Genomic DNA, 22517 nt, shown 5'->3' with positions numbered 1-22517 from the left:
AGTTATAGCATTAAATCTCAATGTACAGCACACTAAGGACAAAGATCCTACATGAGGAGTAAGTGCACAGTGACGCCTGTTGTTGACTTAACAAATTGACACTCTTGTTTATGGCATCAGTAATCTCCCTAGGCTCTTGTCATGAGCTGCCAAGGCTATGGAAGCCCCCTGGGTTCACTGACTCTGATCATTTTTAGACAAGGCCATGGTCAAAGTGGAAGTTCTCTCCTCCCTTCAGAGAAAGGTACCTCCTTCTTTGATGACCCATTCTTTCCACTGGGATCTCACTCACAGAGATCTTTCATTTAGGTTTTTTTTTTTTTCCCCCAGAGTGTCTTGGCTTTCCATGCCTGAAATACTCTCATGGGCATTTCAGCCGGATGTGGGAGCTATCTTATGCGTTATAGGATGTGTAACGGCATCCCTGGACTCTATCACCAGATGCAAACAAGCATCTTCTGTCTACTCGCAGTAAGGACAACCACACTCATCCCCCGACATGGCTGCATAGCCTCCAGAGAGAAAAATTACCTCTAGCAAAGAATCCCTGTGTTATGCCCTTAGTAAAATCCACTTCGCTTTAAAAAAGAATGTCCACAGCCAACTACCAAGGAGAATTATTTTATAATAGAAAACAGGGAGCAACTGTAGGCTTATTGTACTAGGACATGACTCCTTTCTGAATGTTATAGACATGAGCCATGGCCTACACACATTCAGGTTTCCAGTAAGCACCTGATATGCACTATAAAGACAAGAAGAGCTAACAGCTCAAGTTGGTGAGATTCCTGCTTCCTCTGAGCTCCTGTCAACCTGAACCTCCTATCTATATGGCACTTTACCTTTACATCTGTAATATCTGTTTCCTTTATAGCATGCAGACTCTTTCTATCTCCACTGCTTAACTCAGTATCTAAAATGTTCTCAGCCTGAAGTCACCAACTGGTAGCCCACAGGTCTGGAGCTTTGTTTTATTTAGCCCTTTCAAACCTTGAGAATGTTCACGTTAAAAATATAGATTTAGGAAGCAGGCATTTAGCCCGCCCATGTCCCGGATTGGAGTACCTGAGTTTGATTCCCGGGTCTAGCTCCTGATTCCAGGATTTTACTAATGTAGATAATTCCAGGATTTTACTGATGTGGAAATGCCTCAAGTCATGTGTCCCTGACACCGGCATGGGGGATGTGCATTGATTTCCTCGCTCCTGGCTTTGCCCCACAGTCTAAGCTTTTGTGGGCATTTGATGAGTGAACCTGTGGATGGAAGATCTCTCTCTCTCTGCAGTTTTATTTCTGTGTCTCTCAGCCTCTTAAAGAAATAAATACAATTTTAAGAAAAAATACATTTATAACTTTTCTAAAAGAATGATGTTTCCACAGACAACTCTCACTGCCTTGGTCACAATCCCTCTTCGGGAGAGGCACCTGTTCTCCAGTTGCCACCATCCCCTTGCTGCTGCTCCAGTCCTTATCTTGTTTAGGTTCCCTGCCTGGTCCCTGAAGGTATGCGAACTTTCAATCTCTATTATAAGTACCCCGTGTGTTTAAAAGAATTGGGTCTTGATTTCACATTTAGTTTCCAATTATTGTATGGTGTTGAGAGAAAGGAAGTCTGCCATGTAACAATCTGAAATAGAACTGAATGTGTTTGCCTGACAAGGCAGAGCTGCATCACCCAGTCTGAAATCAGCAGGTCTTTTTTCCTGACACTGCCAGGGAAAAGCCAATATGTCCAGTTTGTACAGAGTACAAGTCTGATGACCATAAACTCCTCTTGGCTCTTGGCAATTGTACTGACTTAGGGCACAAAGCAGGAAGTCACTTCCCAAATAGAACCACAGTGATAAGTTGTATGAACTTTGAAGCCTCACAAATCTGGATACCTATACCCGAGGACAGACGGCAAGGTTTAAAAGTGATGGTCAATAATAAAGCTATTAGACCAGCAGGGATGTCCTGGGTGACTGACCTGCAAGGTCTCCTTGCTTGTACTTTGATCTTCAGCTCCGCGGCTCCCTCTCTGGATCTTCGAGTACATCTTAGTGATGGCAGATGCGGTCTGTTCAGCGTACTCTGGTTGGACTTACTCAATTTCTACCTTCAGGGAATCATCCAGGCCCTTGCCTTCCCCATGCACAGCACTAGTGCACTACACCAAGTGCAGGGTCTACAGCCCACAGGCCATAAGGATATCGGGCCAGGCTCCATGTTTCCTGAAATGGGACTTCCATTTTTTCCAACTATTGTAATAAATAGACAGCCTCATGGCCATGAATTTTGGACATCAGGATAAATTATGGGTGTGTGAGACCAGCTTTTTAGGTACTGACATCAAATCAAACTTCGTCCTTTGCACCAACAGAGACAGATGATGAACACTGATTTGACATCTGAAAAGTGAATGCTCAAGGCGTGCCAGACTGAAACACTGACTCAGGCGGCATCTTTACAAGGGGCTTGTCTGTCACGAGTCTTCATTTGGCAGGAGACGTTGTTTCCTGAAGAAAGATGAATTAGGGAAATCCCCTCTGATGCTGGCAATTACAATAGTGATAAGGAGTGACATTTGATATACTTTGAATGGTTTCCGGCTTTGATGGACTTATTTAGTGTTTTAAAATTCCTGCCCTTATCCCATTCCTTTTCATCGTTGTAAAATGTAAAATATACAGATGTAAAATCGACTGTTTTCATTAGTTTAAGTATATGGTTCAATGGCTTGGTTTTTAAAAAGCTGTTATGTTACTAACAGAAATGATTGGGAGTGGAGGGAAGCGGGACAAATTTTCACTTTGCTTGAGGGGACTCAGTCTCTGCCACCAAAAACCCATTTTCCCAAAGGCACCTCAGAGGTTGAAGAGCGAGGAAATGGCTGTGTATTCCACTGATTTTAAGAACCAGAACTTCAATGTTTCCTATTTTCCTCAAATCCATTATATGGGCGACTGGATTCCATGGAAAACAAAAGACAGTGCTTCCTTAAACTTTGGTGAGGAGCGAAATACACTTAAACAGAAGTGAAGAAGCCATAGTATACAGTTTATCCATCAGTTCCAATCCATTGTTTTCCTCGTTCATATGAGCATACCTCATGATATTCATGGAAAATGGAATCAAAAGATAAGTTTATTTTTGCTCAAAAGCATGTATGCATGCATAGTGTTTGCACTTCCCATGTAGTGTCTGGAGATCCCTTATATGCATAGTTTCAAAATTGTTCTGAAGCAAAATAGACTTACAAGTATTCAGTATTTGCTTTAAAGTTATTGTTCTTTCAAAAATAAAAGTAGAAATAAACCCAAATGCATATTTTGAACTTCAAATCTTTTAATATAAAACAATAGTCCAAGTATTTCTACATAGTGATAAAACAAAAGAAAACATGGCTTAAGGAGTTGTTGACTGTTGTCTCTGCTAAACTTTGGGAAGCTACAAACTAAATCTCTTGCCTGGAAATTCCCAGTATATATCCATAAGGCTCTGAGAAGTCCTGCAGGAAAAGAAACCTCAGAAGTTAGCATTATACGTGCTGTGGTTTCTTTTGTGTTGGGTCCATAAAATATTCAACTTTAATTCAGCATTAAATTAAGCTTCATCACACAAGATTTTTCATTGCTGTTGTTAATGTACCACAATTATTTTCTTCCATTCTTTCACTTTCCTGTGCGATATTATTTAAAAATTAGGAAAACAGGGGCTATAAAATGATATAAAAATTTCCTAGAACTACATAAAGCATCACTCCATGACAAAAGCTTTTGTTTTTATCTTACTCCTCAGTGGCATTTTCCTTTAAGGAAACAAATCTGCTTTAAATCATTTATGCCAGGATGTTATTTACCAAAAACTCTTTGCCTGTAATCCCAAGATCTGCCACCAGGTGGTGATAAGCCAATTTGGATGCATAGACCCCAGCAGTTTGTTTTTTGAGAAGCCATTGATTCACTGAATTAATGAAATTCACTTACTGATAAGAGCTTTTTTTAAATTAACTAAGCTATTAAGGGCCAACTTCTCCCTTCTCCCCTCCCTGCCTCACCCAACCTCTCTGACCTACAGGGACAGTTTCAACTTAAGGAAGGGAACATTTTGGTTTTTCTGCCAGGGCTTTTTTTGGTCTAGTTCAAGAGGATTTTGCTGTCTGCTCTGCCTGTGTGCTTAAGGAAGCCTGCAAGACCCAGAAATTTAACCACGTCAAGCACTGAGGGTCTGGGGTCAGCTCCCTCTCCATAGGGAGACATCCTGAGAAGCCCTCCAAGGACCCCAGCCGAATGAGCCCCAGTTGTCCCCTCATTGACAAGACCTGACTGGCCATCATCTCCACCTCTTCTCTTCTCCTCACTTCCTCCCTCACACACCAAGGTCACCTTCCCATAAAGTCATCGCCCTCACGTTGTCCTAGGATCTTGAGGGAACCTAAACCAGGACGCTACTACAATTTAGTGTGGCATCTTTTCAAATTTTTTTTTTTAGATATTAATGTTAGAATCCAGACACTGGAAATCACACCCACATGGGTTTTTGTGCAGCCAAAAAAGAAAAGAACTTGTGCCTGTTTGAGACATTGCTGGCTCCAAGTTCGACTAAACAGCAGGAACACCAGCTGACTTCCAAACTTTTATTGACTTGCTAATTGCTATTCTCAATTTGAACTTTGCCTCTCTGTCCATCTCTTTTTAAGCCTTTGGATTTCTTGGAAACTTTCCTTGTTAGGTCTAAAAATAAGGAAATAAAATAACTAACTTGTGCACAATGACATGGTGGGTGCTGTATAATCTGGTGCTTACAGTTTGGCATCCTACCTGAGCCACACGGAAGAGTCTTGTTCCTCATTCAAACAAATATTACTTTTTACAGTTGTTTGAGATTCATAGCAAAATTGAGCAGGAAGAAGAGAGTTCCCGGAATTCCTCTCCTTCTTCCCCCTCAAGACCTTCCCCCACTATCAACACTGCACTCTTCTAAAGTGAGATTTTTTTTGTCTTTTTGAGACTTTTAAGCATTTAAAAATACATATATTTTTTAAAGATTCATTTTATTTATTTGAAAGACAGAGTTACAGAGGGAGGTAAGGACAGAGAGAGAGGGAGAGAGAATGTTCCATATTGGTTCACTCCCCACATGGCCACACTGGCTGGAGCTGAGCTGATCCGAAGGAGCTTCTTCCGGGTCTCCCACGTGGGTGCAGGGGCCCAAGGACTTGGACTATCCTCCGCTGCTTTCCCAGGAGCATTAGTAGGGATTGGAAGTGGAGCAGCCAGGACTTGAATCAGCACCCATATGGGATGCTGGCACCAGAGAGTATGGCTTAACTTGCTGCACTACAACACCGGCCCCTACCATATACTTTTTAAAGTTGTAATGTAGTTATTCCCTAACACTGCCAACTCTCTTTGATTTTTCTCTTCATTTCTTTCCATTCTCAGTCCTTACTCTTTCATTTTAAAATATTTGCCAAATAAATATGAATATATTCAAGGTGTACAACATGATGATTAGATATACATATTGTATGTGTAATGATTGCCACAAGCAGATTAATCAATACATCTATCACCACCGACACTGTACTTGTTCATCTTATAACTGAAAATTTGTACCTTTTAACCAAAATCTTCCCATTTCCTCCACCCCTGAGCCCTTGGTAACCAGTGCTCTACTGTTTTGTGTCTATGAGTTAGATATCTATAGGTTCCATATGTGAAGGAGATCATGTCTGACTTTATCTTTCTGTGTTTGACTTATTTTACTAAGTATAATGTCCTCCAGATTCACCCATATTGTTGAAAATGGCAGAATTTCTTTCTTTTTAAGGCTGAAGAATATTCTGTTGTATATATGTATCACAACCTCCTTATCCACTCATCCACCAATGGGCACTTAAGTTGTTTTCATATCTTGGCTATTGTAAGCAATGCTGCAATGGACGTGGAAGTCCAGATTTCTATTCAATGCACTGATTTCATTTCCTTTGGCTATACACCCAGAAGTAGAATTATTGGATCTTGTGATAGTTTCGTTTTTAATATTTTGAGTAGCTTCCATACTGTTGTCCATAATGGCGGCACCAATGGCTGCTTCCACCAACAGCATACAAGGTTTCTTTTTCTCTACACTCTCAGTAAATCTTGCTATCTCTTGTCTTTGTTAATCGTCATCCTAACAGATGGGAACTGGGATCTCTTTGTGGTTTTGAAGTGTATTTCTTTTGAGAACAGGTGATGTAGGACACCTTTTAATATACCTGTTGATCATTCATATGTCTTCTTTGGAAAAATGTCTATTAGCTCCTCTGTAAATATTTAATTGGGTTATTTCCTTCTCTTTTTACTTGCTATTGAGCTGTGCAAGTTCCTCACGTACTTTGGACAGTTGACCTTATTGGCTGTGTGAGTGTGGTTTACAATTTTTTTTCCATTCTGAAGGTTGTCTTTTCATTTTATTGCTTGTTTCCTTTGTTGTGAAGAAGGTTTTGGGTCTGATGTGGTCCCCATTTATTTATTTTATTTGCTCTCTGTACTTGTGGTGTTGTATTTTAAAAAAATAATTTCTGAGGCCAATGACAAGAAAGGTTTCCCCTCTGTTTCCTTATAGGAATTCTATGGTTTCAGATCTTTTATTTAGGTCTTTAACCCATTTAAAGTTGATTTTTGTCTAAGATGTAAGACCAGGATCCAATTTTATTCTTTTGCTTGTGGTTACTAATTTTTGACATTTATTGAAGAGACTTTCCTTTCTTCATTGTGTATTCTTAGTGCCCTTATCAAACATAAGTTTGCCATATACATGTTTCTTTATTTCTGGGCTCTCTATCTTAGTCCATTGGTCTATGTGTCTGTTTTTATGCCAGAACCTTCTGTTTTTATTACTATAGCTTTGTAATATAGTTTGAAATCAGAGAGTGTGCTGTTTCTAGCTTTGTTCTTCTCTCTCAGAATTACTGTAGCTATTCAGAGTGTCTTGTGGTTCCATATGAATTTTAGGATTGTTTTTCTTATTTCTGTGAAAAATATTTTAGGGATTTGATGGGGATTACATTGCAAGTCCTTGCCTTTCACATGAAGGCAGCAGAGAGACTACAGTCCTCCTTGCACTGGGCCAGTGATTATCAGGCCTCCTTCAGGGCTTTGATGAGGCAGAGAGCAGAGAGAGATCAGTTTTTCTCAAACAGTGGAGTCTGAAAGAGAAGAAAATCACGTGCTTTTGTTTCAATAAAGGAGAGTCACGTAAAAGAAAAACTGAAGCTAAAACTAAATTTGGGAGCCATGTTAACTGATGTGGGAATTTTGTTCCAAGTCGCAGCAGTTCCTATGTAAAAACCAAAGAAGCTGGAGGAAAACACATAGATAAAATAATGGCAGTTGGGTTTATTACAATCTGTGTGGCTTGAAGCTGTGAGTTTCCTTTAATAAGAATCAGGTCTGCAGCAGCTGCTTTTGCGAACTCAGCATTGACCGGTTACCTGCGCTGTGCAATCCACTGGGGGCGCCCACATCGGCGAGGCTGCCCACCTGTTTTCAGTGACCACTCTGTGATCAGGCCTTCTCTGGAGGTGTCTTCATTTAGTTGTAAATTAAAGATGATACAGCCTGGTACTAAATTACTATAACCGCCTTCCCCAGTACTGACCTAGCACTTAAAATTTGCAACATTTGATGGCCTAGTTAAGGTTTAGATTTATTTGTCTATTATCTTAAACATGCTTTATTCCAGGCCTATTAATGTTGGTTCATTGTATGGCCACTGTGGCTGGTTATCATGAAAAGGAGGAATTTCCCCCAGTTTACAAGGGAGAAATATGAGACTCAGAGAGGTAAGTAGCTGGACTAGAAATCATACGACTTAAGCAGGCGAAATTTGAACCTAGGTCTATTTGGCCTTAAAGGCATTGCTGTGAGCTGAATCTGCCTGGATCTTGGGCTCCCCAGCATCCAGACTGTGAGAAATAAATCTCCATTGTTGATAAGTCACTCAGCTTACAATATTTGGTTATGGCAGCCCAAATGACTAAGATGGTTTCACTTCAACTCAACCACGACCTCTTAACAAAGAAATAAATTTGCCTATGTGTTTTGCTGGCTAGGATCACATGTACTTGTTTAAAGAAAAGTTTATTGAGCTGTAACCCCCTGCTCCCCAGCCTGCCCTGTTTTCACCTTGCCGCCAGCAGAGAGGCCCCTCTTAGGCCCTGCTAACAGAGCAGCCATGGCCACATACGGCCTATTCAACACATGAAGTGTGTCCAGTTCACACGGAGATGTGCTGTGAAATACAAGACTTCAAGGACTCGCTAAGAACAGTAGAATGTAAAATATCTTTTTGTTAAAGGTTTGCTTGACTTATTTTAAAGCCAGAGTGGCCAAGAGAGAGAGAGAGAGAGATCTTTCATCTGTTGGCTCATTTCTCAAATGACTGCAACAGCGGGAGCTGTGCCAGGCTGAAGTCATGAACCAAGAACTCCACCCAAATCTCCCATTTGGGTGACAGGGGCCAAAGGACTTGAGCCATCTTCCACTGCTTTCCCAGGTGCATTAGTGGTGAGCTAGATCAGAAGTGGAGCTTAACTCACTGTAGCACAATGCTCCTAAAATATCTTATAATAAAGTTCTTATATTGATTATATGTGAAAAATGTGACTATATGGGGCAAAGTGAATTATCAATTCAAATTTGTTTCATGTTTCTTTTTACTTTTTTTTTCATTAATCAGCCTTTGAAAAAATTATTTTTTATTTATTTGCAAAGCAGATTGATAGAGAGTGAAAGAGACCATCAGCTGGTTCACTCTCCCTATGCCTACAACAGCCAGGTCTGGATTAAGCCAAAGCCAGGAGCTTTGGGAACTCAATCCAGGTTTCCCACATGAATGTCAGAGACTCAAGTATTTGAGCCGACACCTGCATCCTCCCAGGGTGCACATTAGCAAGAAACTGGGTAGGAAGAGGAGTGAGTACCCAACACCCAGGCACTCCCATATGGAATGCCAGTATTTTCACCCCGAGAGCCATATGCTCACCTCAGTTTCTCTTTAAATTTTTGCAAGATGACTAGAAAATGTAAAAGAGACAAGTGACTTGCAAGGTTCCGAAGGACAGCTCTGCTCTAAAGCATGGGCTCTACCTACGCTTCTCTCATTGCTTTCTTCAGATTAAGTTGCTATTATTGGGCACGTAGGGAGGATTTGTGAGAAGGCATAGTGACAGCCTCTCAGCAGGCCTGGGTGTTAGGGGAGGCCCTAATGCCAAGGACTTAAGTGAGCTAATCTGCTTGAGCTGGAATTAAGTGACCTGGGTCATTAATAGGGTTAAGCCCCTTAGTGAACTTCAGCCTGTGAAAACACTACCTGTCTTTTTGGATTATATCTTAAGGAATTTAAACAAGGACAGGAAATGCATGTCAAAGAATAGTACAAAACACAACATGATTCTCACTCTTTTTTGTCAAATGATGATCCGAATTCAATGTTTCTAAATGTGTCCTGAATTCACCTGGATAGCAAGCTGAACGCTATTGCGGTGTTCACCTTCATTCATAAAGGAAAGGCAGAAGACGGCAGGCCTCTCTTTTTGTGCCACAGTTGAAAGGGATGGAAAAATACATTTGTTTTGGAGAGGCTGAGACAGAGAAAGAAATCTGCGGGAAGTATCACATTACCTCCTCCAGCTGGGAAAATGTCTGGTGGCCCAAGATGGGATTTCAGTGCTGTGGTTAAAAAAGCAAACAATCCAACCATGCCATAGAATAATAATAATATGAAAGGGGACAGAGGAATTCAGGTCACCTCCCCACACTGAGCAGCTGGAGGTTCAGAGACCCGGAGAAGCTGGGCTGGCTAAGGTCACTGGAGGTCCCCACAGGGGCAGCCCTCTGCCCATAGGTGGTCAGGTGGGGCCAGACTTCACACATAATGCAAGCAGGGCTCTCCCAGGGCAGTAGACATTACAATCACCTGGGGACTCTTAAGAGTTCACAAGGCCAAAGCCGCACCCCCCGCCAATGAAGTCATCGCTGTTTGGAAAGTTTCCCAGGTGATCCTGATATGCAGCCAAATTTGAGAACCACTGATTGAAATCATCCCCTTGTTTTTGCAGACACTGAGACCTAGAAGAGACCAAGCAGCATTGACGAGGTTCCCAGGCTGAGCAGGGACAAGTCCGTGTCTGGCTCTGGACGCTGCACTTTCCTTCTCCCGCTTTCCAACCCACTACTCTCATGAGAAGTCCCTTTGCCTCCCTCGGAGTGCCCTTCCTGCAGACTGCAGCAGGTCCAACTCCTTCTCATCTGGATGTCAGCTTCTACTCATCTCTTGTGAGAAGCTGGGCCAGACCACCTGCACCACCTCCCGTGTCACCGTCACATCGCTCTCTTTCTTCTGGGGGCTTCTCACTAAGATCACTCCGTGTATTTCCTGCCGCCCCACCTGACCACATCCTGCCTGCTAGGGTCACAGCTCTCCTGGAGGGGGTCAGTGGATAGTCACAGACTGAATGCCTGAGGGATTCTGAGCAGGGATGTTCCCCTGGACAGTATCCTCTCGGGATATCATTTCAAGGGAAATACACTTGCACTTTCGTAAGCCGAAGAGAAATACATCTCCCAGCTCAACTCTTCCAAATCAAATCTGTTCCATCATGTGCGAGGCTCCTCTGTAGGACAGTTTGAATCTATGAAGCTGCAAAAGAGACTTGTAGACTCTTTTAAAGGGACAACATTTTGGTATGATCCCCAAATGGACTTTGATTCAATAATGCAATGCTATTAGAATAAGGACATGTCCCATGACCAAAAGGAAACACTGCCAATAAAGATCAAATTAAAACTTTTTTTAAAAAAAGATTTATCTATTTATGGGAAGGTCAGAGTTACACAGAGAGAGGAGAGGCAGAGAGAGAGAGAGAGAGAGAGAGAGAGAGAGAGAGGTCTTCCATCCACTGGTTCACTCCCCAATTGGCCACAATGGCCAGAGCTGTGCTGATCTGAAGCCAGGAGCCAGGAGCCTCTTCCAGGTCTCCCACATGAGTGCAGGGGCCCAAGGACTTGGGCCATCTTCCACTGCTTTCCAAGGCCACAGCAGAGAGCTGGATCAGAAGTGGAGTGTCTGGGACTCGAACCGGAGCCTATATGGGATGCCAGCACTGCACGCGGCAGCTTTACCCACTACGACACAGCGCTGGCCCCAAAACTGTTCTTGCAATTGAAAGGATTAATAATGTGGCAATTAAAGAAAAGCTTTCCAGGTGAATAACATTCCATACCTAATTATACCAGGCTGTAGCTGTAAGATGATGGCATTCAACGTATTTATGGGACTTTACATTCATGAATTCTAGATAAAGCGAACCTGTAAACACTCAGAGGTCATAGCCAATTCTCAATGCATTAGTGCAAAACTGCAGTAAACATGACCCCTATCCCATCTGACTCAGCACTTATATCAGCACTTCTTGTATTTGGGGGTTAGGGCCTGGTTCCTATACTAGCAGCATTAATATCATCTGGAAGGCAAAAATCTCAGGTTCCACACCCCAGGCCCGCTGAATCAGAGCCTGCATTTTAACACAGTCTCCAGGAAACGCATATGCGCTTGTGCGCACCACACAGTTTAATAACTGGTATCTTAGTCTGTGTTCTGCTGCTAACAGAATACTACAGATTGTGTAATTTATAAAGAAAATCATTATTTCCCATAGTTCCAGAGGTTGGGAGGGCTGAGGGCTTTAGTGCTACATCATCTCTTGGCAGAAAGTAAAAGGGCAGGAGAACGGAGCGCAGCACAGATACGGAGGGCGGAGCTCTCTTATCAGGAGCCCACTCCCGCTGTAACTAGCCCACTCCTAGATAAGGGCATTAATCCAGTCAGGACAGCACCCTCATGACCTAGTCACCTTTTAAAGGTCCTACCACTTAATACTGTTCCAATGGCAAATTTCCATATGAATTTTGGATGCAGCAATTGGTCTAGAAATAGATTCCATCTCTAGACCAGTTCTCCATTGAGGGTAGGATGCAATTTTGTCCCTAGGTGACATTTGGCAATGACCAAAGACATTCCTGAGTGTCACAACTTGGGGGTGAGGGTGGGAAAAGGAGGGAGTGAATGTTCCTGGCATTTCATATACAGATGTTAAGGATGGAGCTCATGACCCTATAATGCAAAGATAGTCACTACACCATAGAAGAATTATCCGGCTCAGTTGGTAATACTGAGGCTGAGAAATCTTATACCAACTGTAAACCAGTAAATAGAGTTTAGTACCATTATGATTAATCGTAAAGCAAATTTTAGCTTATAAGCACTGGCCACTAATCACAGTGTCCACATCACTGTATTTTGAAAGACGAAATTATTTGAAAAATCAGTAGTAACTCAATAGTCACATACATAAGTGATGAGTGGGGAAAAATGATAACTTATTACAAATGTTTTATTTCATAGATTTAATAGAAAAATATTCTAAAATAAAACTCACTATAATGAATCTCACCACACTTTCTCCTACCATCCCCATTGCAACTTGTTCTCATCGCAAGTATGGCTTCCTCCAAATACTCATGCTTTGTGCATTGTTTCCTCTACTCGAAATGCCCTTACCTTCCCTTCGTCCGGTGTACTCCATCTTCTCTTTGGCTACTGTCCTCCTCAGCACTTCCTCTCTCACTCCTGGTCTCGTGGCTCCTCTCCCAACCCCCAGTTTCTCTCCACTGCTGCACACTTGTTCTAGAGTTGCTCATGTCTCCCTGGATCTCCCCTTTGCTCAAGCGCCCCCATGGGGAAATCAGCAGGGCCAGAATCCCACTGCAGGGGAGCAAAATATGGCTTCGCTCCTCCTTTTAGGGTCTGTGGCTGGACTACCAACTAAACTGACATAAAGCAGGTTAACAGGAGAAAAATCATATTTAACTATGAACAGATGCAGGGACGTCCCACATACTATGAGAGTCAAAGAAGCGTCAGCATGAGTAGCTCACTGTGCTAGAGAAAAGAAAAGGGATTTGAGCTTCTGGTGGGTGGAGGTGACAAGTTATGGGAACAGGGAGGGGAAGTGCATTGTGCATAGATGTTATCGTGGGCCGATTGCCTCTCAGATAATGAAAGTTGTGTCCAAGCAGAGGAAGAGGTAATTGTCTGCCCAGGGTGTCAACCTCCAGTCTCTTCTTCTGTGATCAGAGATATCTTCCCTGGTTGATAAAATTGCAAGGAGGGGATTCATGGCCTTTGATTTCCTTTAGGAAAGGTTAGACGGATACCAGGAGCTCAGAGAGCGAGCACCTGAGCACCGCCAATCTTCCCTAAGTGCCTTGGGTTTATGTCATCTGCATACCAATGTGTCATCCTTCGGGGTGGCATTTCCTGAACTCCTTCTCCACCTCCAGGGAGTTTTAGTTCTTTGGTTTGGGTATGGCCTGGGTATCGGCATTGTCAAGCTCCTCAGCTGAGGTTCAGAACCAGTGTTGTGAGACAGGGGTCGTCCTCCAGCTCTGTGGCTGTCCTGAGTACAGCCTCTGACTCGGCATCACGGCTCGCCTCACACCTTCCCCTCTTCCCTTCCTCACCAGATTCCCCAATACACCACTCACTTAACAAAAACATAAACTCTTGTCTTTTTTCCCTGTTAAAAATTTGTCCGGGGCTGGCGCTGTGGCATACGGGGTAAAGCCGCTGCCTTCAGTGCTGGCATCCCATATGGGCACTAGTTGAAGTCCCGGCTGTTCCACTTCCAATCCAGCCCTGGGAAAGCAGTAGAAGATGGCCCAAGTCCTTGGGCCCCTGCACCTGCATGGGAAGACGCAGAGGAATCTCCTGGCTTCGGATGGGTGAGGCTCTGGCCATTTTGGCCAATTGTGGAGTGAACCAACACGTGGAAGACCTACCTCTCTCTCTCTCTGCTGCTCTATAACTCTGCCTTTCAAATAAAATAAAATAAATAAATAAATCTTTAAACAATTTGTCTATTCAAATGCTGGAAAAGATGGAGAGGATGAAGATGAAACTTTTTTTTAAAGATTTATTTATTTATTTGAGAGGTAGAGTTACAGAGAGAGGGAGAGACAAAGGTCTTCTATCTGCTGGTTCACTCCTCAAATGGCTGCAGTGTCCAGAGCTGGGACCATGCGAAACCAGGAGCCAGGAGCTTCTTCTGGGTCTGCCATATGGGTGCAGGGGCCCAAGAAGTTGGGCCATCTTCCACTGCTTTCCCAGGGCAAAGCAGATAGCTGGATGGAAAGTGGAGTGGCTGCATCTTGAATCGGCACTCATGCGGGATTCTGGTACTGCATGTGGAGGGTTAGACTCTGGCACCACAGCACTGGCCACAAAGATGAACTTTTCTCTCTCATGCTAGAACTTAGAGGTAGCCGCTGTCCTACTTCTGCATTTCCTTCCTGTATTGTGCTAGATGCAGTCACACCTGTTGTCACACCCTGTCCTGCAAATGTCCTCTGTTCATGTGGATGCTCCTCTCTGGAGTGCTCCCCTTACGTCCCAACCTCTTGTCCCTTAGCAAGCCACAATAAACTGCTCAGTGCCCGCCATGTAGAAGGACTTCCTTAAAAAATAAAAGTTATGTATTTGACAGAATTACAAAAAAAGAGAGGGAGTGAAAGAAATACTCTTCATCTGCTGGTTCACTCTCCAAATGGCTGCAACAGTTGGGACTAGGAAAGGCTGAGGCCAGGAGCCTGGAACTCCATCTGGGTCTCCCACATGGGTAGCCAAGGCTCAAGCACTTGGATCTTCTTCTGCTGCTTTCCCACGCACATTAGCAGGGAGCTGGCACAGGAGTGGAGCAGCCACAGGACTTGAGCCAACGCTTCCATACGGGATACCAGAATTGCAAGTGGCAGCTTAACCAGCTGTGCTGCAGTGCTGCTCTCAAGAGCCTCTCTTGTTTTCCTGGCCAATCTCAGGCAGAGAGAACACCTTCTCCAATGCCCGCATTGCTGCAACAGCATGCACGCATTCTGGTGCTTATTGCAGACTGCTGCAAGCCTGTGTGATCTCCGAGTTTGTAGGGAGTCGCAACTTTCCTTCATGCATTCTTGCTTGCTTGTATTTTAAGCCGTAGTGCACAGCACAGTTCCTGGATGCAAGATGGATTTGGTACATGTTTATTGAACTGTTGAATTTGCTTCCATTATGAAATCAGAAAGCAAGATATACTCAGGTGAAATCGCTCTGGAGCGTAGCAGCACTTCAGCAATTGCTGATGGCCTATTTTTTTTTTTTAAATTCCGATTTCTTTCTTTCTGTGCTTGACACTATTCACTCTTCTTTGCTCCTGAGTGACTAGGCAATTTTATTTTGATTGAATCAGAATGACAGAGAACAACCACAGGGAGTTCTCCTCTTTTATTTGTGTTTTGTAGAATTGGGCTACATGGGAGATGGGTGGCTGGAGTTAAGGTGGTATAAAATAGCAGCATTGCCCTTTCACAACAAGGAGAACATTCAGCAAGAGCCCTCCCAAGCCCCAGAGGTGACATTTGAGCTGATAATGTTTTATTAAATACACTTGGCTTCACCTTGGAGTGCTTTATCTGGACCACGGTTTATTTTAAAGTTACTCCAACATCCACAGCAGGAACACTGCAGAGGAGAGATAGGAAAAAAAATACAAGCTCTACTATTAACAGTCACTTTGATCAACACAGTTAAATTCACATGCATTTTCCCATTTACTTTCTGGGCCTAAGGATCCTGTATAATAATAATGAAAATCAGTAGGAAAATATTTATTATTTGAAATGGAATACTTAACCTACCTAAATGATAAAGATTCTTATACCTTTAAAAAGCAGGTGTTAAAATACCAAGGAAGCAGGGGCTTGATTTGTGGCATCGCAGGTAAAGCCACTGCATGTGACACCAGCATCCCACATGGTGCCGGTTTGTGTCTCAGCTGCTCCACTTCTGTTCCAGCACCCTTCTAATTGTCTAGGAAAAGCAGTGGAAAATTACCCAAATGTTTGGGCCCCTGCACCCATGTGGGAGACCCAGATGGTCAAGTGCTGGCTGTTGCGGCCATTTAGGTAGTAAATCAATCTCTCTGTCTCTCTCTGTCTCTCTCTCTCTGCCTCTGTAACTCTGACTTACAAATAGATAAATAAATCTTTTAAAAAAAATACTAAGGAAGTAAACCCAGCAACCCAGAGCTTCAGAACAGAAAACAAATGTTGAATTCTGAGCAAGGCCATGTCCTTACATGAACTCATTATCATTATTGACAATTAAGATAGCAAGACTGCCCCCAGAATCTTTGCTGCCTGCTTCAATTACGTCTTATTATCACACAAACTCTCTGTAGTCATTGTTAGAGCTGTTTTCAATTGTATGCTGGCAATTTGGTTGGCTCATAAGGGACTGGGATTAAAAAAACAACAAGCCATTTCAAATGCATTTCAGCAAAAACTGGGACATTGCTGCTTGCTTCTCCCTCCAAGCCAAACTTCAAGGCACAACATGAAGTTGATACCTGAACATAGGCTAAAGCTGGCTTAGTTCTGCTGCCCTCCCCCCCATTTTGACTCTATGCTAGCAGAGGGCTGCTTATAGATCACGTTCAGTTCTGGAACTGTTACGGTACATAGCTTTGGAGTCAGACAGATCTCTTTAGTATGAACTAATAAATTATTTTACCTTTCTGGGCCTCAGTTTTGTTTTTTTTTTAATTAAAATAGGCATCATGATATGAGCCCATTCTAAGAGCATCTTGAGATTAAATGAGATATTACATAATCTGACACAATGTCTGCACTTAGAATGGTTTCAAAAATGCTGGAGATTAGGACGGTTCACATTATAGCCATCACAACACACTGATAAATGGCCCGAGTATTCTGGGTCAGGTCTGAATATACCCAGAGCTTACTGCTTACCCTTGGTTGACTCCTTTCTCACATCTTCACCTGAAGTTTAAGGGAATCCAGTAACAGAAAGAACACAATTGAAGGAACTTGTTCATTGAATTTCTGGAGCTAATATGAGATTTCACTCTCTGTCAATAATAGCCTTCCTTGATAACTGAGGTATTCTATTCTGGGATTACTGAAAATGAATTCCCCTTGATTTTTAACTTTAAAGAACCCTCCCTCCCATAAATACATTTTGATTTTTTTTTTTTTTTTTTTTGACAGGCAGAGTGGACAGTGAGAGAGAGAGAGACAGAGAGAAAGGTCTTCCTTTGCCGTTGGTTCACCCTCCAATGGCTGCCGTGGCCAGCATGCTGCAGCCGACACACCGCGCTGATCCGATGGCAGGAGCCAGGTACTTATCTGGTCTCCCATGGGGTGCAGGGCCCAAGTACTCGAGCCATCCTCCACTGCACTCCCTGGCCACAGCAGAGAGCTGGCCTGGAAGAGGGGCAACCGGGACAGAATCCGGCGCCCCAACCGGGACTAGAACCCGGTATGCCGGCGCCGCAAGGCAGAGGATTAGCCTAGTGAGCCGCGGCGCCGGCCTTGATCTTTTCTATTGAGTCTGATGTAGTGAAGGTTTGGTCAGAGACCATAAAAGTATTAGTTGTTATACCAGTGTCAGTCTAAAAACAGCGACTAAAACGAGATGGGATTTTGTGTCTCTGTCTCTCATAAACCAGAGCAGGTGATTCATAGCAGTGCGGTGGCCCACAGTCATCAGGAAGCCAAGTTTTCCTGTTCCTTGCTCTGCCGTCTGTAACCCCTGACTTCTACCCCACGCTCCGAGGTGGCTACTCCAGCTCCCTCAATCCCGGTTCGTCGGCATCAAAGGGGAGGAAATGTGGAGTGAGACCATAAGTCTTTCCTTTAAAAGGAACACTTGGATGTTTCCCAAGCTGTTTCATTTATTTCTTATTTCCCTGAATTTAGGCATACATTCACATCTACCTGCAAAAAAATGGAAAAAAAAGTCATTTTTTAAAAAGGTTTATTTATTTGAAAGCAAAATAACAGAGAGAGAGAGAGAGAGAGAGAGAGAGATCTTCCTTCCACTTGTTCATTCCCCAAATGCCCACAACAATCAGGGCTGGACCAGACTGAAGCCGAGACAGGAACTCCATCCTGATCCCCAACATGGGTGGCAGGGGCCCAGGTACTTCAGCCATCACCTGTTGCCTTCCCAGGAAGCTGAATTGGAAGCAGAGCATTTGGGACTCAGACTGTGCTCTGACATGGGACGTCAGCATCACCAGTGACTGCTTCACCCTTTGAGCCACAGTGCCAACCCCAGGTAAATGCCATCTTGACTTTGAGGGACCATGTGCCCAGGGAAAAACTGGGAATTCTGTGGGTATGTAAGAGAAAGGAAGATGGAGGGAGATAGCAACAGCTCCGTTGACACTCGTGCCCACGCAAGCCCACTGCCTTAAGAGACAGCTGGGGATGCGTCCACTGAGTGAAAAACACTGGCTCATTCACGCCAGTGCCCACGCGCTCACAGAGTGTATTTCTCTCATTCAAAAAACTTTCTTCTGGCTGAAAAGCAAGGGCCATCCCAGTCACTTAACTTCCTGTCTCTGTTCCCAAGGGAATTTTTCTGCATTACAACTTTTTTTTAAAAAAGATGATTATGAAAGTAAAATGTGAAAAAAAATGTAAGAGAGGAAGAAGACATCACTATAGCCTTATCTGTGTAGAGGTAACTGTTAGCATTTTGATGTGCACTTTTAGTATTATTTTATATTAATTCTCTCTATTTGTAATCATTTTAACATAAAATTCTGCAGTGCAAGCTGCTTTAAAATTACTTTTTTCAGACCTAACACTGAATCTCTTCCCATTAATTATTCTAGAGCATCATTTCTCTTCCACTTTGTTTCTGAAGGTATTAAATAAAATGTGTTGACTTTAAGTGCACATTTTGATAACTTTGGGCAACTGTGTGCACCTTGTAACCCTCACCAAAACAAGTTAAGGAACAGTTTCTACCTCGAGAAGTTTCCTGGTCCTGTCTCTTAGTATCATTGACTCGCTCTTCAGCAGACCCCAGGTGATCAGGACTGTGCTGGTTATGTAGTTGTAGAGTCATTTTAAATGCCTCCTATTCTTTTTTTATAAATATGGCATAATTTACTTAGCCAATACTGTGCTTGAGGGAACTAACTTGTTTCTTTTTGGGGGGATTTTTTTTGGGGGGATGAGTTTGGGGTGTGAGTGCCCTGTGATACAGATACCTGTATGTGTCTTTGACCTCATCAATGATATTCCCCCTATGATAAGTTCTTAAGCAAGAACCTATTTCAACAATAAAATTACATCCAGAGTTGTGAGGCTTTTAGGAAAGTAGATGACCCAAATTTCTTCCAGAAAGATCATGCCATCAGCAATGTTTATGCGATAATTTTCCTGCTTTCTTGCTAAGTCAATTTGGTGGGTGAACTACAGTGTCACATTTTAACTTTGTTTTTGATGGCTTATGTAGTCCTTTCTTTCTGTGTTTATAGGTCGTATAATTTGTTCTAATTTAGAAATTCTTGTGGCTCAGGCTATGCAGAGAATCACATTAAAAACCACTATTCTCAAGGAAGCACAATTTAGTAGCCACAAGCAATTAAAGATCATTTTATTATCTGCTCTTATCTTGCCAAGAACATTAAAAAGGAAATCCAATCCATAGCTCATGTTCACGGGTCTCTAAGTTCCCTTCCTCCACTCTTCAGTTCTGTTGCCCAGAGTCTCTCATATCCCATACTGCTAGAACTCGATCCGGGAGACATTTTCTTTCTACCCATCCTCTTCATCTTTCCATCCATTTCTTCTGAAGATTGAGATCGGCTGTCTCCCAGCTACCCCCAATATCTACTCTCAGCAAGAGTTTGGTTCTTTGGGACGTAGGTAGTAGGTCGTGAGAGTGGCGGCCTCATCAGTGGGATGAGTGTCCTGTTAGGAATAAGCCAGAGCTGGCTCCAACTCTTTGCTCCATGCAAAGGCACAATGAGAAGTGGGCAGTGTGCAGTCCATAAAAGGGCACTCATCAGACTAACCATGCTGGCACTGTGATGTCAGATGTCCATTCTCCAGAACTGTGAGAAATACAAGCCTTGCAGTCTATGGGAATTTGCTGTTGCAACCTGGGCTGAGTGAGGTGGTCCCCATTCTAGCAAATGGGGCAAGCGTCCTCTGGGTTGCTTCTCAGGGCCACTATCAGCCCCACACCTGCTTCTTGAGCACAGTGTCTTCCGTGAAGGGGATTCTGCAATTGGGAAGTATCTGAACCCTGGTCTCTCCCTTCTCTGTTTTCTGTACCTGCCCCCTCATTCTATTCTCAAGAGCATTTCTACAGTGTGCCAGCCTAGCCCCTCCTCCTGTTAGTTTTTTCCCCTTCCTCCATGGGTGGGGAATCTTTTTGCTGCCAAGAGCCATTTGGATATTTATTACAGCATTTGTAGGTCGTACAAAATTATCAACTTAAAAATTAGCTGCTATAGATTTCTTGAATTTCAAATCCCACCTGTAGTTGCCTTGGCAGGGCCAGACCAAATGATTTCACAGGCTTTACAGTCTGCATGCCAGACATTCCTCACCCCTGTTAGAACAAAACTCTGGCAGACCAGAAGTGTGAGATCTGGGAGATGGTTGTGGGTTTGTTGTTGTTTTTGTTTTGTTTTGTTTTGTTTTGTTTTTTTTTGGAAAAGGATTTATTGGGGAAACCTGACAGACCAGAGGGAAGGGGCAAAGAAGGAAAAAGAGGGAGAAAGAGAGTGTAATTATGCCCTGGTGGCATCATAATCTTTTCTTATCTGAGAAACAAATGAAACAAGTTTTGACTTTTTCACTTATGTCAATATAGCAATATAAGCAACTCCACACTAGCCTGTGTGAGAACTTGAATTCACTTACAATCCAGCATTTCTAAGAGTCCCCAGATTGGCACCTTCACATATGCACACAAGCTACATCCTCACTGGCAGTTAGCAGCCATGTCTCTTTTCTCTGTTTTTTGGGTCCACAGCCTAAGAAGGTGCTGGAGGAAGTCTAACCCTTGCTTTGTCTCTGACCCCTTTAGAGGTCATTGTCCTGCCAGGCCCATAAAGATGTAAGAAGAGTGGCCATCCTCATACTCTGTCACTCACTACCACTGGTCATGCGAAGCAGCCTGACCTACATGCAAGAATCTCAATTCTCTCCCAAAAATTATTTCACCTGTTTTGATTCTAACTTGTCTAAATAGAGCACTGTACCCCAGGCCAGGAGGCCAGGAGAAAAGCAGATTCAGACACAAGGACTTTCCCATTGTCCTTGCCATCCTTCTTCCCCGGCCCTCAGTTCCTTCTCTCTAGGAACAGCCTTAAAAGTAAATGCATAATTCACTCCCGTGTGAACAGAGACATGACCCCTTCACTGTATACTGGGGATTTTAACCCTTTTTTGCTTTGGCAATCTACTGAAGACTATAGACATGGTCTCAGGAAATGTGTGTGTGTGTGTGTGTGTGTAATTAAATTTGAAAGACAAGATGGACAGAGAGAGTCAGCTCCCATCTGCTGGTTTACACCCCAAATATCTGCAATAGCCAAGACTGGGCTAGGGCCAAAGCCAGGAACCTGGAACCCATCTGGGTCTCCTACGTGGGTGGCAGAGGTCCAAGTGTTTGGCCATCATCCATTGCTTCTCACGATGCATTAGCAGGAAGCTGGATCAGAAGCAGAGAGTCTGGGACTTCAACTGGTGCTCCAATACGGGATGCAGGCATCCCAACTGGCAGCTTAATTGCTGCACCAAATGCCTGAGATTTGCTTTTCTAATTTAATTCGGCTGAGGAGAGATCTTAGCAAGGTCCTCCGCCAGCTGACCTGCAGAGGAAAGGAAAAGCAGAAGGGATTTGTTTCCACGTGTAGGAGATGTGAGCAATTAAGAAAACCTCCTAGACATGCTGGGAACCCTTCAGAGGGGCCGTTTTCTGGTCACAAATCAGAAGGAGTTCCCATCAGCATGGACCAGTGACCCAACACATCAGAGGTGGCGGTTATGTCTGGGAAATGAGGATATAGGGAATTTCTATTTTTTTCTCTAATTTACCCTCATTAGCCTAAAGCAGGGATGAGGAACATCCAGCTCATGGGCCATAAAAGCCCATGAAATCTTTTGGTCTGGCCCTGCCAAGCAACCACAGGAGGGACTTGAAATTAAAAAAAACTATAGGCTGGCGCCGCGGCTCACTAGGCTAATCCTCCGCCTTGCGGCGCCAGCACATCGGGTTCTAGTCTCGGTTGGGGCACCGGATTCTGTCCCGGTTGCCCCTCTTCCAGGCCAGCTCTCTGCTGTGGCCAGGGAGTGCAGTGGAGAATGGCCCAAGTGCTTGGGCCCTGCACCCCATGGGAGTCCAGGATAAGTACCTGGCTCCTGCCATCGGATCAGGGCGGAGCACCGGCAGCATCGCGCCAGCCGCGGCGGCCATTGGAGGGTGAACCAACGGCAAAGGAAGACCTTTCTCTCTGTCTCTCTCTCTCACTGTCCACTCTGCCTGTCAAAAAAAAAAAACTATAGGAGCTAATTTTTAAGTTGATAATTTGTACAGCCCATTTATTTATATGTGATATATAT

The sequence above is a fragment of the Oryctolagus cuniculus genome, chromosome 3, assembly GCF_964237555.1.
Source record: "Oryctolagus cuniculus chromosome 3, mOryCun1.1, whole genome shotgun sequence".
NCBI lineage: Eukaryota > Metazoa > Chordata > Mammalia > Lagomorpha > Leporidae > Oryctolagus > Oryctolagus cuniculus.
This window is presented reverse-complemented; position numbering follows the sequence as displayed.